Genomic DNA, 14,724 nt, shown 5'->3' with positions numbered 1-14,724 from the left:
GTGGCTCAGTCATTAAGCGGCTGCCTTCGGCTCAGGTCATGATCCCAGGGTCCTGGGACCGAGCCCCACGTTGGGCTCCCTGCTTGGCAAGAAGCCTTCTTCTCCCTCTGCCACTCATCCAGCTTGTGTTCCCTCTCTCGCTGTGTCTCTATCTGTCAAATAAATAAATTTTTTAAAAATCTTTAAAAAAAAAAGAATAGAAAGATACAAAATGGCCAGCTCTTTAGGGTGCCTGGGTGGCTCAGTCAGTTAAGTGCCTGCCGTCAGCTCAGGTCACAATCCCAGGGTCCTGGGATTAAGCTCTGCATCGGGCTCCCTGTTCAGCAGGGAGCCTGCTTCTCCCTCTCCCTCTGCCTACCACTCCCCTTGCTTGTGCTCTCTCTCTCTCTCTGTCAAATAAATAAATAAAATCTTTTTTAAAAATTATAACAAAAGACCCAGCTCTTACCATGGGTGAGCTCCCATGTTAGGCAGGGAGACAGACAGGTAAATAAACAATTACAGCCCAATGTGTTTTATGCTGTAGCTGAGATATGCATGGGCTGCTATCTGAATTGAAAGGCTGGGCATGAGCGTTGATGGTTGAGGATTGAGTTTTTCACATGAGCAAGGCAGCAAGGAAAGGGGACCAGGGTCAGATGAGCATTTTGGGCAGAGGGAAAAACACATGCACAGGCATGAGGCAGAGTGTATATGCTCCATATTCTGTGTGCCACTCCAGAGCCACTCTCCAGAGCCACTCTCCATCCCTGTCCACTCTGCTCTGTGCCCTGGCCTCTGTGGAATGCATCTCTGGAGCTCCCTTGCCTTCTGGCTTCTAACTGGTTTCAGCCAATGAGATACACCAGGTAGAGAATGCAGGGAAGTGAGAGACAAAGTTCAGATATGTGTCCCCCCGGATTCCTCTCTGAGGAGCAGGGAGGCCACAGCTCCAGCTCCCCAGGCTGACACACCCCACTCTAGATCCTGGGGACAGCTTCCTCACTTGCCACTCTAGGTCTAGAGGTGGTAAGAACCTTCCATTCCTGTTTCCCTTAACCCTGTCCGCACCTTTGTAAATAGTCTTGTAAACTCTTCAGTTACCTCTTTTGTGAGTATCATCTGTCTCCTGCCAGGACCTGACTGATACATGTGTGGATTAAGTAGAAATTGCAGGGCTGGATTATACAGTGTACGTCTGCATGGGGCAAGTGTGATGAGGACAGAAAGTTGGCAGGAACCAGGTCCTTGGGGTTCTTGGATTCTCTGTGAGGAGTGAGTAAAGATTTTATCATGAAGGTAATAGGAAGCCAGTTTTTTTTTAATCATTAGATTACATTTAAAAAGTCATTTGTAATCATTATGGGTAATATATGCACCATATATAATTCAAAAGCAGCTACTTGCATACTACCAGGCCTTAGGAGAAATGGAGCATGGAACATCAGTGACCATGTAGCTGCCCATGATGGGATAGGTTCTGTCAATGGTGAGTAATCCATCATAAGATAGAAGTGGTATATCCAGGATCAGGCACAAGCAGGGCCAGAGAGTACAAGTAAACAACAGATGCAGAAGGCCCCAAATCCCTCTACTTTAACTCATATTTATAGCTACATCAGGGGAGAAAGGGGAGGCTTATTATCAGCTGAAAGAGGAGGAAAATAGGTTGATCCTCATTCATGGATGGGTTGCATTGTGCTGTGGACTGCATTGTGCCCCACCAAAATACATATGTTGAAGCTCTAACCTCCAATTTGATGATATTTAAAAGTGAGGCCTTTGGGAGGTAATTAGATTTAGATGAGATCATGAATCAGGACCCCATGATGGGATTAGTGCCCTTATAAGAAGAGACATCAGAGAGCTTCTTTACTCTCTCTCTCTCTCTCTACCATGTGAGGACACAGCAAGAAGGTAGCTGTCTCTAATCCAGAAAGAGAGCTTTCACCAGAACCTAATCATGCTGACACCCTGGTCTGAGACTTCCAGCCTCCAAAACTATAAAAAATAAATTCTGTTGTTCAAACCACCCACTTTGTGGTATTTTGTTATGACAGACCTAGCAGACTCACAGCTTGTTGTGAGCCTATTGCTAATTCACAACAGCAGTTAGTAATGACTCTGAAAGGTAGGGAAGTCTCCATTGTCAGCATTCCAGATGGTATATCTAGTCACCCACTGTGTGTGGAAAAAAGAAGTGAACTGACGTAAGAATATATACAGACTCATGGGGAGGGGCAATAGCTTGGCTGGTTGGTCAGGGAACTAGAAAAAGAAGATTGGAATACCAGGGTCAAAAAGATCTGAGGAAGAGACATTTGGACTTATGATAGTTGGCAAAAAATATCAATGTATCACAGGCTAACACCTGACAGAGATCATCCACAATGGTAGAGGTAGTAAACAACCAAGTAGACAGGATGACTGCCGAGTTGTCATCAGCCAGCCTCTAATATCACCCATCCTACTGCTGGCATCATGGGCTCATGGATGATAGACACGGTGGTAGGGATGAAGGTTACGCCCAACAGCATGGACTTCCACTCATCAAAGTGAATCTAGCTACTGCCACTACTAAATGTCTAACATGGCAGCAACAGAGCTAAGCTCCCTGGCATGATACCATCTCTCACAGAGATCAACGATTTTCACCCTTCAAGAGGCAGCAATTTATCTTGACTGAGATCAATACATATTCTGAACATAAGTTTGCCTTTCCTTCCTGCAGGGCCTTGGCCCAAAATCACCAACCAAAGATTTGCAGAGTGTTTGATCCACCTAGGTGGAATGCCATATAACATTATCTTAGAATGAGAGACTCACTCTCCTGGAAAGAAGTGGAGTAGTGGGAACATAACCATGGCATCCATTGGTCCTATTAGATTGCACACCACTAGAAGCCATCAGCCTGATGGCAACAGAACAGTCTCTTAAAGACATAACTGAAGTGCCAATTCAGAGATGATAAACTGAAGGGATTGGGTGCCATTCCAAATGACTAACCATTGGGTAGATTATATGGGTTCAAAAGACAAAGGGATGATGTAGGAATAACCCTACTTACCCTCACTCCCCAGAACACAAGACCAACCAGAATCCTGTGAAAGCTGCTCCAAGGTGCGACAAAGTTATTATAAGTAGCAAGTCAATATGAATGGCACAAGGGTGGGTTACAATGGATCCTGTGGTACTCCTCCCAAATCTCCTCTTGGGAGATGCCCATATTACCCCCAGCTGTTAATATCAGCTGCTGACAACTTACAGCTGTGTCCCTCACTGAACATTGTCCTCAGCCACAGGGCTACACCTTGCCCAGAGCTATGACCCTTTCCAGAGGGCAGCCCACAGCTATGACTGGTTGATTCAGGATTATGAAGACCAGATCCCTTTGGGGTGAGCTGAACCCTGTCACAACCATGTTGCTGATTAGTTTCTCACTCGACCAATCCTGCCTTCTTTATGTCCTTCAGGTGTATGTCCCAGGAGCACTTCTCTTGACTTCTGCATATAACTCTCTGTCTCAGAATCCTGTTTCCAAGGGAACCCAATATAAGATCTAAAATTTCCATTCATTCTAACAAAGTAAACACATTGGAAAAGAAAACAAGGAATTTCTTTAATTTTAGGTTAGTACTAGGTGCAATTAGACTTCTGTTTTGAAATTAGGTAATTTTGTTTTTTTAAAGAGAAATATTGTGCATAGTGACTGCAATTCTCACAGCCACCCGTGGTTTTTTTGGCATGTTAGGCATCTATGAATGTTGTTCAAGCCACTCAATCTATGGTATTTTATAATGGCGGCCTACGCAAACTAATATAGGCAGGGCAGAAGCTAGTGGGAAGCGCTATCAGGAATATCCCAGCATGGAAAAGAAGTCTTGCTTCAAGCCGGCAGAGAGAAAAGTAGGTTGAGAATTTTGTAATCCATGTGGGTTTTATTGTATTAAATTCAAAGTGTACTATTTATCACTACTAGAAAGTTATTTTGTGACTGCTTCTTCCCTAGAGGGTTTTGCAGTGGCAAATGAGAGTTGATAAAAGTACCAGTCATGATAGACTAGGTTATGCTGTGGCAATAAGTGTCTCTAAACACCTCAGTGCCTTACAACAACAAAGTTTTGTCTCTCCCTTATTCTACTTATCAAGTTAAGGTCAGCTTCTGCTCTGATCCAGTTAATTTCACTTTAGGACGCAAGGTAATAGAGAAGTCTTGTTGCGGCATTGTGGGCCACACATACTGACTCACAGCTTCTGCTCAGAAGTGGCCTACATTAGATTGGCCAAAGCAAGTCACATGGCCACTTCTGAGTACAACAGGGCAGTGATGGATAGTCTTCCCATAGACAGAGACACCATAGAGAGGAGCACCAAAATTACAGGTAAACAGCAATATAGTCTACCACAGTGAGGTGGTTTATTTTTCTCCTTAAAGAGTGATCCTATAGTCAGAAATCCAATCAAAGTGGACGTGTAACTATAGTGCTCTTTGCATTTCTATATTCCTGGGATTTAAAGATTAACAACATAAGACATTTAATATAAAGATGCCATGTATTTTGAATGTGTTATCAACATCCTATGAGCTTTCTCATAAAAGATAATTATTTTATTGTTTTAAACTTTATTGTTTAAACATATTGCTATTTCTATCATCAGAAAATTAGAATCTCAAAATCCATAATGTAAGGGGACAAGTTAGACAGATATATATCTAATTCATAAATACATGAAGGGAGAGAAGAAAAGAGACGGAGGGAAAGAAGGAGGTAAGGAGAAGAGCGTTAAAGGCCTCACTAGAAATTCAACACCATGTCTAACACTAGAAAGTCCTAATATGACTTGGGAGTTCTGCAAGGAACCACCATGGACAGTTCCCATGATGCGTGTCTGCTGTGGATAAAGTGACCATACTTCTCACTGGTAAGAGGTGTAGAGTTCTGGAGTAAATAGCCAGACTTATCACCTTTCCAAGTTAGAGGACCATTTGAGTCATGGCAAGTCACCCACAGTATCTAATAATCCAAATATACTTGGGACAAAAACGGGGTATATTCAAGTCATAATAAGCATTTTGGTAGGGTTATAGACATCTCTGTATCTTCAGATGTCAGAGAAATGTCTGAAAGGTGATCCTGATAAGGAAGAAGAAAATAAAAAGATCTTTGTCTGTGATCCTCTCTTGGCTGTGTCTCTGGAATCAAGGTGTGAGATTCAGCCCTTTGAGCTCATCCAAAACTAACCCAACTTTGTGGAGTTGCATCACCTGGTTCAGTGAAGTTAGTGGTCTTTGAGGTCAAGCATACCTGAATCTGAATCCTATCTCTGCCTCGCACCAGCCATGTGACCTTGAGCAACCTAACCTCTCTGAGCCTTGGATTCTTCATCAGAATAATCTGACTTATTCATATGGTTGTGATGAAGATTAAGTGAGCTACATGTAATACTCCCAGCACATGACAAGTCCTCACTCAGGTGTAACTATCATTAGTCCTCATAATCATCAGCTTCATCATTGTCTTCATCATGAAAAGCCAATCTATAAAATTAGGGAGGTACAATGGCACCTCAATCATAAAACATTCCACAGGCTGGGGAGGTAATGTTTGTTCCCACAAATACGTTCATAATGTAATTACATGTTCTAGGTTTCTGATTTCAAAAACACTGCAGTCTATCTCATTAATTAACTGATTAGTCATTTAATGCTTTGTTTTAAATGGTTTTTAAAATCTGGGTATTACATCCTAATAGTTTTCCCATTAAATTTAGCATCAACCACAGCACCACAAACATGAGTGTCTTCATAATTGAATGCTTTCCATTCTCATTGAGACATATCTGAAGTTTGTGATTTCATGAACTGAAATGATTTCTTTGTCTTCATTCAGAAAAAGAAAACATCTGCTCTCTTTTAATAAATATCATGGAAAATTACTACAGAAATCAGTCATTTTGTATTTCCTCCTTGAGTAAATTTGCAAACTTCATAACTTTGTAGAGTTATTTCAAGAGAAAAGAGAAAATTAAATCTATCAAAAAATGTTGTCTTCTAAACCTAATTGCTAACAAGCTATTTTCCTTGCATATTCAGACTGTTACTGGGTGAAGCACAATTTCTGGGATGGCATTTTTGTGGAAGGCACAATAGAGAAAATTAATTGTAGAGCTCCAGAGATCATTTACCCAAGCACAAAGAAGATGTACATTAATAAGTGACTAGAATTTATAGAGGTCTGAATATTTCCCTTCCTGAGCTAGGGATGAAGTTTTCTTAGGTGCTTTCATAGCCATGGGCTGTATGATTGGAATATAGTCCATAAATGGGCAGGCATGTTAGCCTTCAAAATGCCATTCTATGTCAGTTCTCTGTTTGGCCATTTCACCAAGAGTTTCATTTAATCTAAAATTTATTTTCTGTCCAAAAAAGTTTTTTATTTTCTTACTTGAAAAGGCAAAAATTGGAGATGCTTTCCTTACTAGCTCACCTCTCTTCCCATAATACCCAAAGAGAATGCTATCTATCAGTGGCTCAAGAAAAAGAGAGTAGAGAAAGAAAACAAAAATCCTAGGACACAGTAAAAAACAAAACAAAACACAAATTTTAGAAATTGTGATTTACTTACTTGTAAATTTATCATTTTTAAAACAAATAACCAATACTGGAAAGAATATTGAGAAATAGGCACCCTTATCCACTGTTGGTAAAGCTATAAACTGATACAAACTTCTTGAAAGGTTGGTACTGTGTCTCCAAAACCAAGAATGTAGGAATCTTAGACAATGGGCTCTAGAGTTGGAAGCCTGCCTTCCAATCCTTACCATTACATGCTGGGTGACTGGACAAGTTTCTCAGGTTTCCTGAACCTCATTCTCCTCCTCTCTAAACACTAGAATAATAATATTATCAACCTCTTAGGTCTGTCATTAAAGTCAATTGAGAAAATAACTGTAAAATATTTATCACAGAGCATATTCATTTTCTATTGCTGAAAACAAATTACCACAAAATCTGTAGTTTATAACAATATATATTTCTTATCTCACAGTTTGTGTGGGATGCAAGTCTGCATATGGCTTGCTGGGTCCTCTGCAAGGCTGCAATCAAGGTGTCAGCTGGAGCTGGACCCTCATCTGAAGGCTTGATGGGAGAAGGGTCTGTTATTGCCTCTTGAAAGAAAGCCATCCCCATCTCCTAATGGCTGCCCTCAACTCCTTGCCATATGGGCCTTCTAACATGGCTACTTACTTCTTCAAATCTAGCAAGGGAGAAAATCCCTAGAATGAGTCTCCTAGAGAAACTGAGCCTTATATTATGTAAGAGAATCACATCCTATCACTTTTGTCATATTCTACTGACTAGAAATAAGTCACAGTTCCTGTTCATACTCAAGGTGAGGAAATTACCCAAAGCCGTGAATACCAGGAGTTGGGGATTACGAACGCCATCTTAGAGTCTATTCCCCACTGTTAGCTATTGCATATAATAAGAAATTCAGCATAAAATTATTTATGACATTGAAAAATGTGAGACAACTTAAATGGCCACCATTTATGAAATGTAAGGTCAATGTGGCTGAAGCATACTGTGTGAAATGCATGAGGACAGTGGAACTACCAAATCAGAAGGAGCAGGTCAAAATTTCCCTGGCATAGCTACAGAACTCCCTCAGCAGAATAGTACAAGTAACCCAACAGGAGGAGGATGGGATTGTTCGTAGAATTTTTTTTTTAATGATATAAGGTATTTCTTTGGCCATAAACATAATTTCTATCAGTCATAGCAGAATTTGGCTCTAGAACACTGTGTGAACAGTCAAAGGAGAAAGTCTATAAAGGGAAACAGTAAAATATAATAAGTTAAGCTTCTGTTAGGCGACAGGAGGGCCAGTCTTCTTCTTCTTCTTTTTTTTTAAAGATTTTATTTATTTGACAGAGAGATAGAGACAGCACAAGTAGGCAGCGCGGCAGGCAGAGGGAGAGGGGGAGGGAGACGCAGACTCCCCGCCGAGCAGGGAGCCTGATTGCAGGACTCGATCCCAGCACCCTGGGATCATGACCTGAGCTGAAGGCAGACGCTTAACCGACTGAGCCACCCAGGCGCCCAGGAGGGCCAGTCTTCTTAACAATGCTCTGTCCCAAAGGTATTTTTTCCTGCCAAAGATGATAGGATCAGTGTGTTGAGAGTGTAGAAGTAAAGAATAAACAGAGCTTGGTCTTGTGTTTTGGTTTTATTTTAACCACTATACAAAAAGAAACAGAGAACTAGTGTTTTACATACCAGAAATTAAAACATGGTTTTAAGTGTATTAGAATAAGAAACTTAGCTTTTGGCACTAACAGAATTTAAACTCTTAAAGGTTTATTTTAAGTTCAGTAGTATTTGAATTGACTAATATATATAGTTTATGAACCATTATTATTCTAGTCATGTTTTGTGACTTCTCATAATTACCTAAAACATACTTCATGGTCCTTGAGGGGCACAAACACATGGTAAATTTAGAGTAGATGTAGTAATAAGTTCTTGTAATAAAATAATTTGACATCAAGCATTTACCATGCTACTTTGCAGTGGATAGCAAAGAACTTCACCACCTAGAGCAGCAAAGTTTGAGATCTTGTCTCCCTTAATTATTCATTCTATAACTAATCCATAATCAACGAATAAATATTTAGCTCCCGAAGTTCAAAAACATACTGAATCCTCTGACTTTTCATATCAGCAAATAGAAAAGAAAGAAATTTACAGGCAGTGTTGTAATAAAAGTTTCAAATGTTTCCTTCAGAGTCTCCCTATTAAAACTGATTTCCTTCTTAAAGGAAGACTCGTATTTCTGATTACTCTTCTTCTTTCTCAATGAGAGAACTTGTATTACTCTGTTTTCAGAGAAGATCAACATACCAACAGACTGATGGGGAAAAGTAACCAGAATAAACTGTAAGAATATGACCAGATGAGTGGCAATAAGAACGTAGATTTCTAGTCAGTCAGTCAGTAGATCTGAGATTCTGCATGTCTAACAGACTCCCAGGTGATATCTACAGTGTGGGTATGAGAACCCCACTCAGAGTAAAAGGTGTAAGTCGTGTGAGGCCAGGTTGAGCTGAGTGACACAGCGTGGCCCACTGTGGTCAGAGAGGTAAGCAGGACCAGAAGGAACTAGGAAACTGTGCAGATATCAACCTCATAGTCAGGTAACAAGGCAGGTCTACCAGAGCAGAGCATTCCCACAAGTGTACCCCAAGATACTGGCCCTTCAATCTTCCATTGGCTGGTGCCCTGAGCTGGTCACTTTCCGACACTGAAGCCTCCACTGGGGCTCCAAATCTTGCCAGTTTGTCACAGTGCATAACCAAAATGTCATTTTTTCAGTGTGCCATAATGAGTAAAAGGTTGGGAAACACTGCTTTGGAGTTCTGAAGTCTGAAGATTCGGCTTTCATGAATAGGTACCTAAGAAAAAGTCTTCAGAGGCCCTGCAGAGGGCAAAACGTGGAAGAAAATGTGAGCAAAAGCAAGCTCAACATGGACAAGCCCAGAGACCGAGAAAAGGCAAGGCCAAGTGCTGCATAAGAATGCAGTGTGAAAAAAATGCTCAACATCACTCATCATCAAGGAAATACAAGTCAAAACCACAATGAGATACCTCACACCTCACACCTGTCAGAATGGCTAAAATGAACAAGTCAGGAAAGAACAGATGTTGGTGAGGATGCAGAGAAAGGGAAACCCTCTTACACCGTTGGTAGGAATACAAATTGGTGCAGCCACTCTGGAAAACAGTATGGAGATTCCTCAAAAAGTTAAAAATAGGGGCACCTGGGTGGCTGAGTGGGTTAAGTGTCTGCCTGTGGCTCAGGTCATGATCTCAGGGTCCTGGGATCAAGCCCTGCATCAGGCCCTCTGCTCAGTAGGGAATCTGCTTCTCCCTCTCAGTTTCCCTCCGTACTCTCTCTCTCTCTCTCTTTCAAATAAATAAATAAATAAAATCTTAAAAAAAAAAAAAAAGGTTAGGATCTCCTGGGTGGCTCAGTTGGTTAAGCATCTGCCTTCGACTCGGGTGGTGATCCCAGCGTCCTGGGATTGAGCCCCATAGCGGGCTCCCTGCTCAGCGGGGAGCCTGCTTCTCCCTCTCCCTCTGCCTGCAGCTCCCCCTGCTCATACTCTCTCTCTCTCTGTCAAATAAATAAATAAAATCTTTAAGGAAAAAAGTTAAAAATAGAACTACCCAGCAATTGCACTACTAGGTATTTATCCGAAGGATACAAACATTGTGATTCGAAGGGGGCACATGTTTACAGCAGCAATGTCCACTATAGCCAAAATATAGAAAGAGCCCAGATATCCACAGACAGATGAATGGATAAACAAGATGTGATATACATACACAATGAAATATTACTCAGCCAACCAAAAGAATGAAATCTTGCTATTTGCAACGACGTGGATGGAACTAGAGGGTATTATGCTAAGCAAAATAACTCCGTTAGAGAAAGACAACTACCATATGAATTCACTCATGTGTGGCATTTAAGAAACAAAATAGATGAAGATGGGGAAAAGGAAGGAAAAATAAAATAAGACGAAAATAGAGAGGGAGACAAACCATAAGAGACTCTTTACTATAGGAAACAAACTGAGGGTTGCTGGCGGGAAGGGGCATGGGGATGGGGTAACTGGGTGACGGGCATTAAGGAGGGCACTTGATGTAATGGGCACTGGGTGGGTGTGGGTGTTGTATGCAACTGACGACTAAATTCTACCTCTGAAACTAATAATACAGTACATGTTAATTAAATTGAATTTAAATTAAAAAAAAAAGAATGCAGTGTAGCCTGGTGATAGACACTCATGATGCCTTGACAGGTACTGAGGATATTCAAGAGTCTGAGAGGTAAAGATCAACATGAAAGTCTAGCAATGAATACAGGCTGGAACCAGAAGTATGGGGTTCAGAAAAAGTGGGCTAGAATCAGATTTGGGATTCGCTACTCATGGCTAGAAGAGTTGGCCAAAATCTTGAGAAGGAATGCAACGTATATTGTATTTACTATTGGCATGCATGTGAATGCTCTTTTTTTTAAAGCAGACTATGTAACATTCATCCATAGTTATGTTTTTGTTCTCAGCTCATTCCTTTTGTTGTTTCCAAAGACTGGAGAATTAAAAAAATGTCTTCAGATATGTCCTCAGCAGTGAACCCTGGGCAGACTCACCTGAGTACCTTGATCTTTTTTTAGAGAGAGACAGCAGGTGAGCTGGAGAGGGGCAGAGGGAGAGGGAGAGAGAGAATCTTAAGCAGACTCTGCGCCCAGCGCAGAGCCCGGCGCAGGGCTCAATCTCACGACCCTGTGATCATGACCTGAGCCAAAATCAAGAGTCAGAGGCTTAACCAGATGAGCCATCCAGGTGCCCCTGAGCACCTTGATCCTGATGTCTTATGTAAGAACTCCCCTTAACTAGGTAGCCATAGACCCAGTGATTTGTGTCTGGTGGCCAGCAGCAAAGGAACTATGCAGTCAAGTTCTCCTTCCAGACTTACCCCCGAAATCCTATACAAACAAGTATCTGCCCAGCAGTTCCCACACTGAAGATGGCAGTGTCACAGTTTCATTCCCTAGAGAACCTCAACTTCACTTTCCCAGCAACCTCAAACAGGCTCTTACCAGGGGTTCAAGTTTATCTTCCTTCCTTGCCCTCTCTGGAATCCTCCTTGATTGCTTATAACTAACTCTTCAACTTAAAAAAGTCCCAGTACATAAAATTAAACTTGTTTGCTATTTTTTCCAATACAGACGGTTGTTCAGACCTGTAAAGTGAATCCAGTCAGTTCAATCCACTTAACATTTCAGGATCTTTTTGTTCTTGCTCCTTCATGTGTTAAATAGAGTTGTAAACAAAATGTAACTTTATTTTTGTCCTCCAAGGACCTTTTAAAATTCATTCAATGAGCATACCTTTACCCTACCCTGGATGAAAACTTGGTAAGTACCATGGCCTTTTCTGTTCCTTCTTGGGTTATAGACTCTCCTAGGGTCCATAAATTGCAAATACAGATCAATCAAGTAATTAGAATATCCAGTCCAAGATATTAATCAAAACGTCTAACTTGATTTACCATTAAATATACCAAATACACCCCCTTTCTTCAGTTCAAACCTATTTTCTTGCAGTGGAAAAAAGCAGTGTGTTTGGTTTTGTCTCAGGATCATCACAATTGGGCAAGTTGGGCACTGAACAACTCTGGGGGAAGGGATGAGTGTCACCACTCATATCCATAGACTTACCCCTGATTTTCACAAAGAAGCTGTTTGGTGGGGGCACTTCTGTCTTCCTCTCTACCTCTCCCCTTGCTCCAGCTTGCCTACGTCAGAACAGGGGGAAGGAAGTATGGTTAAGGGACAGACAACTTCTTCCTGAAACTGGTACCTCCTTCAGCTAGATTTGTACTTCCTAGTCTGGCAGATGTTTAAAGCTGGCTCTTTCTTTTTGTGCGCTCTTCTGAAGATTTGGGGAGGAGTCTCCCAAGGGCCACTCCAACTGCAATCTCATGATGTGGACGATGACAGCTTTCTTCTCTTGGCAGCTTTCAATCACTTTTAGCTTCCGCTCTCCTGGAGGTCCGCCCCACACATACTTTCACTGTCGGGATCGCCCTTCCTTTGTTCTTGGTTGGGATTCAGACAGATCCAGGGCAACTCTTTCTCTCTGGTCCACAGGAATTCCTCCAAGTCTGGCCCAGCACAGCCACCTCAGTTTTGCTGCCACAGCACCAGAGTTCTCTCAGCTGTGAGCACAGGTCCCCCACCCTGCCTGCCATGTTTCTCAACTGCGGGAACATACATCAAACTCTCCGAGGGATCCTGCAGAAGCTCCCTCACTAGACCTGAAATGGACGTAGCCCAGATCCCTCCCTGGAGGACGGTGGGACTCACAACAGGACAACACTTCTCTCCAAAGAAATCTACCCACATCCTCTCTTTGTTCCACTCCAACCCCTATTCATAGCCTCACTCTGGCCAAAGGGCCCAAGCACTGTGGAATAGTTCTGCACAATTTCATGTGTACATTCTGCATCTAGGGGATTCGTCTTGCATGCATTTTCATAGCTGATGGCCATTGTATTGTGGTCTTTTGAAATGAAGCCCCAGTTACAGCCCTTTCAGTCATCTTCCCCTTCTACTAGTAACAAAAGCATTAAAACTACACTGTCAGGGAAAATCATAATTCTCCTTTTAGACTTAATAGGAAAGACAACAGCAGAGTTCACTGGGTAATAAGCGCTGTCCAGATCTCTGCAGGTGCTGCTGGGAGACCAAGCTGAAAGTCAGCTTGGGACTCCCTCAGACAGCAGCTCCACAAGAGGCAGGCCACCTTCTGGTCCTGTCCATGATGATGTGGTTCTTTCCATCAACTTGGTAATTGCCCCAGGGCTAATGAACTGAGTGTTAACACATCAAGTTAAAAAAACACCCTGTAAGTGACAGACACAAACCCCAAGGCATTTGGCTTGAGATGAAAGTGAATTTCTTATAATTACATTTTTTTTATAATTTTATTTCACATTTTGAGAAGTCCCACTCAGACTCTCCTGCTAACCAAAGAACTATCTCCAAGAAGTGTCTCTTCTCTGGGTCGGGGGGGGGGGTGTCCAAATTTCAGCATACCGAGGGCTCCAAAGCTACCCTTCATGCTCCAAACCCTATGGCCAACTCTCTGGGATGAAACTGAGCTTGCAAAGCAAAATCGCCAACAGTTCTTAATTGTAAGGAGGATGTATAGGAAGGAGGGAGATCTGTCTGGCCACTGGAGTCCATACCACTGGACAATGGGCTGGAAAACTTAAAAGTCAAAGTCTTCATCTGCCTGCCCTGAAGGGCTCTAATAAACTTGGTATCTCAGTGTGTATTTAACTACACCCTAGTTCAGTCTAGACTGGAATCCGAAGTCTGGCTCCTTGAAGAACTTCCTGGGCTGTTCGGGGTATTTATTTGCATGAGCTGGTGGACCTAAGGGGCATGTGTGTGTGTGTGTGCACACTTGAGCAGGCCTACCCAAACCTTGGAGAAACTGTTTTCACAAGGGAATTTGTGAGACACTAGGCACACCCACTACTCCTCTCATGGACACCACTGAAAGGGTCTTGGTAACGGAGGATGTGGCAGGGGGTGTCAGGGAGAGAGAGGAGGTGTGGCAGATGCCTGGGGGGGGGCTGTGCCTGACAGACTGGAAAGAGTCACATGAGGCAAATTTGCCACCCTCTCAAACTGCCGAGGTCTGGCGAATTTCATGGAAACAGGTGAGGGCAAGGACTGGGAATGTGGGAGACTGATATTATTATTTGTGCCCGCTACTGATTCAGCCTTGGTTGGTCTTCTGACACTGAACCAAGAAGGAGCTGTTTACAAAATGGGGGCATTTGCAATAACGGTCAAGCCTGGATATAACATGATTCATGTGGCACGGATTTAGGCTTCTTCTGGGGCAAATCGTGGCCTGGAAACAAGTCCACCGTGGAGTGCATAAGACATACCTCCAGATTCTCTTTAAGCATGCAGAAAATCAGACTGAGAGATCTGGGACTCAAGAATCTGCCAGCAAGGGCCCTCAGGTGCTTCTGAAGATAGTGAACTGAGGCACAAGTTTTGACAAACACTGCCTTATAGTAACAGGCCACAGGCTTGCACGAAGAGCCAAAGGTTGGGGGCATTTTCACTGCCACAATGAGATTGAAGGATCGAA

This window comes from Eumetopias jubatus, unplaced genomic scaffold (genome assembly GCF_037043125.1).
Source record: "Eumetopias jubatus isolate StellerSeaLion01/CBP00866 unplaced genomic scaffold, mEumJub1_p1.0 scaffold_4, whole genome shotgun sequence".
In the NCBI taxonomy this organism is placed as follows: Eukaryota; Metazoa; Chordata; class Mammalia; order Carnivora; family Otariidae; genus Eumetopias; species Eumetopias jubatus.
This window is presented reverse-complemented; position numbering follows the sequence as displayed.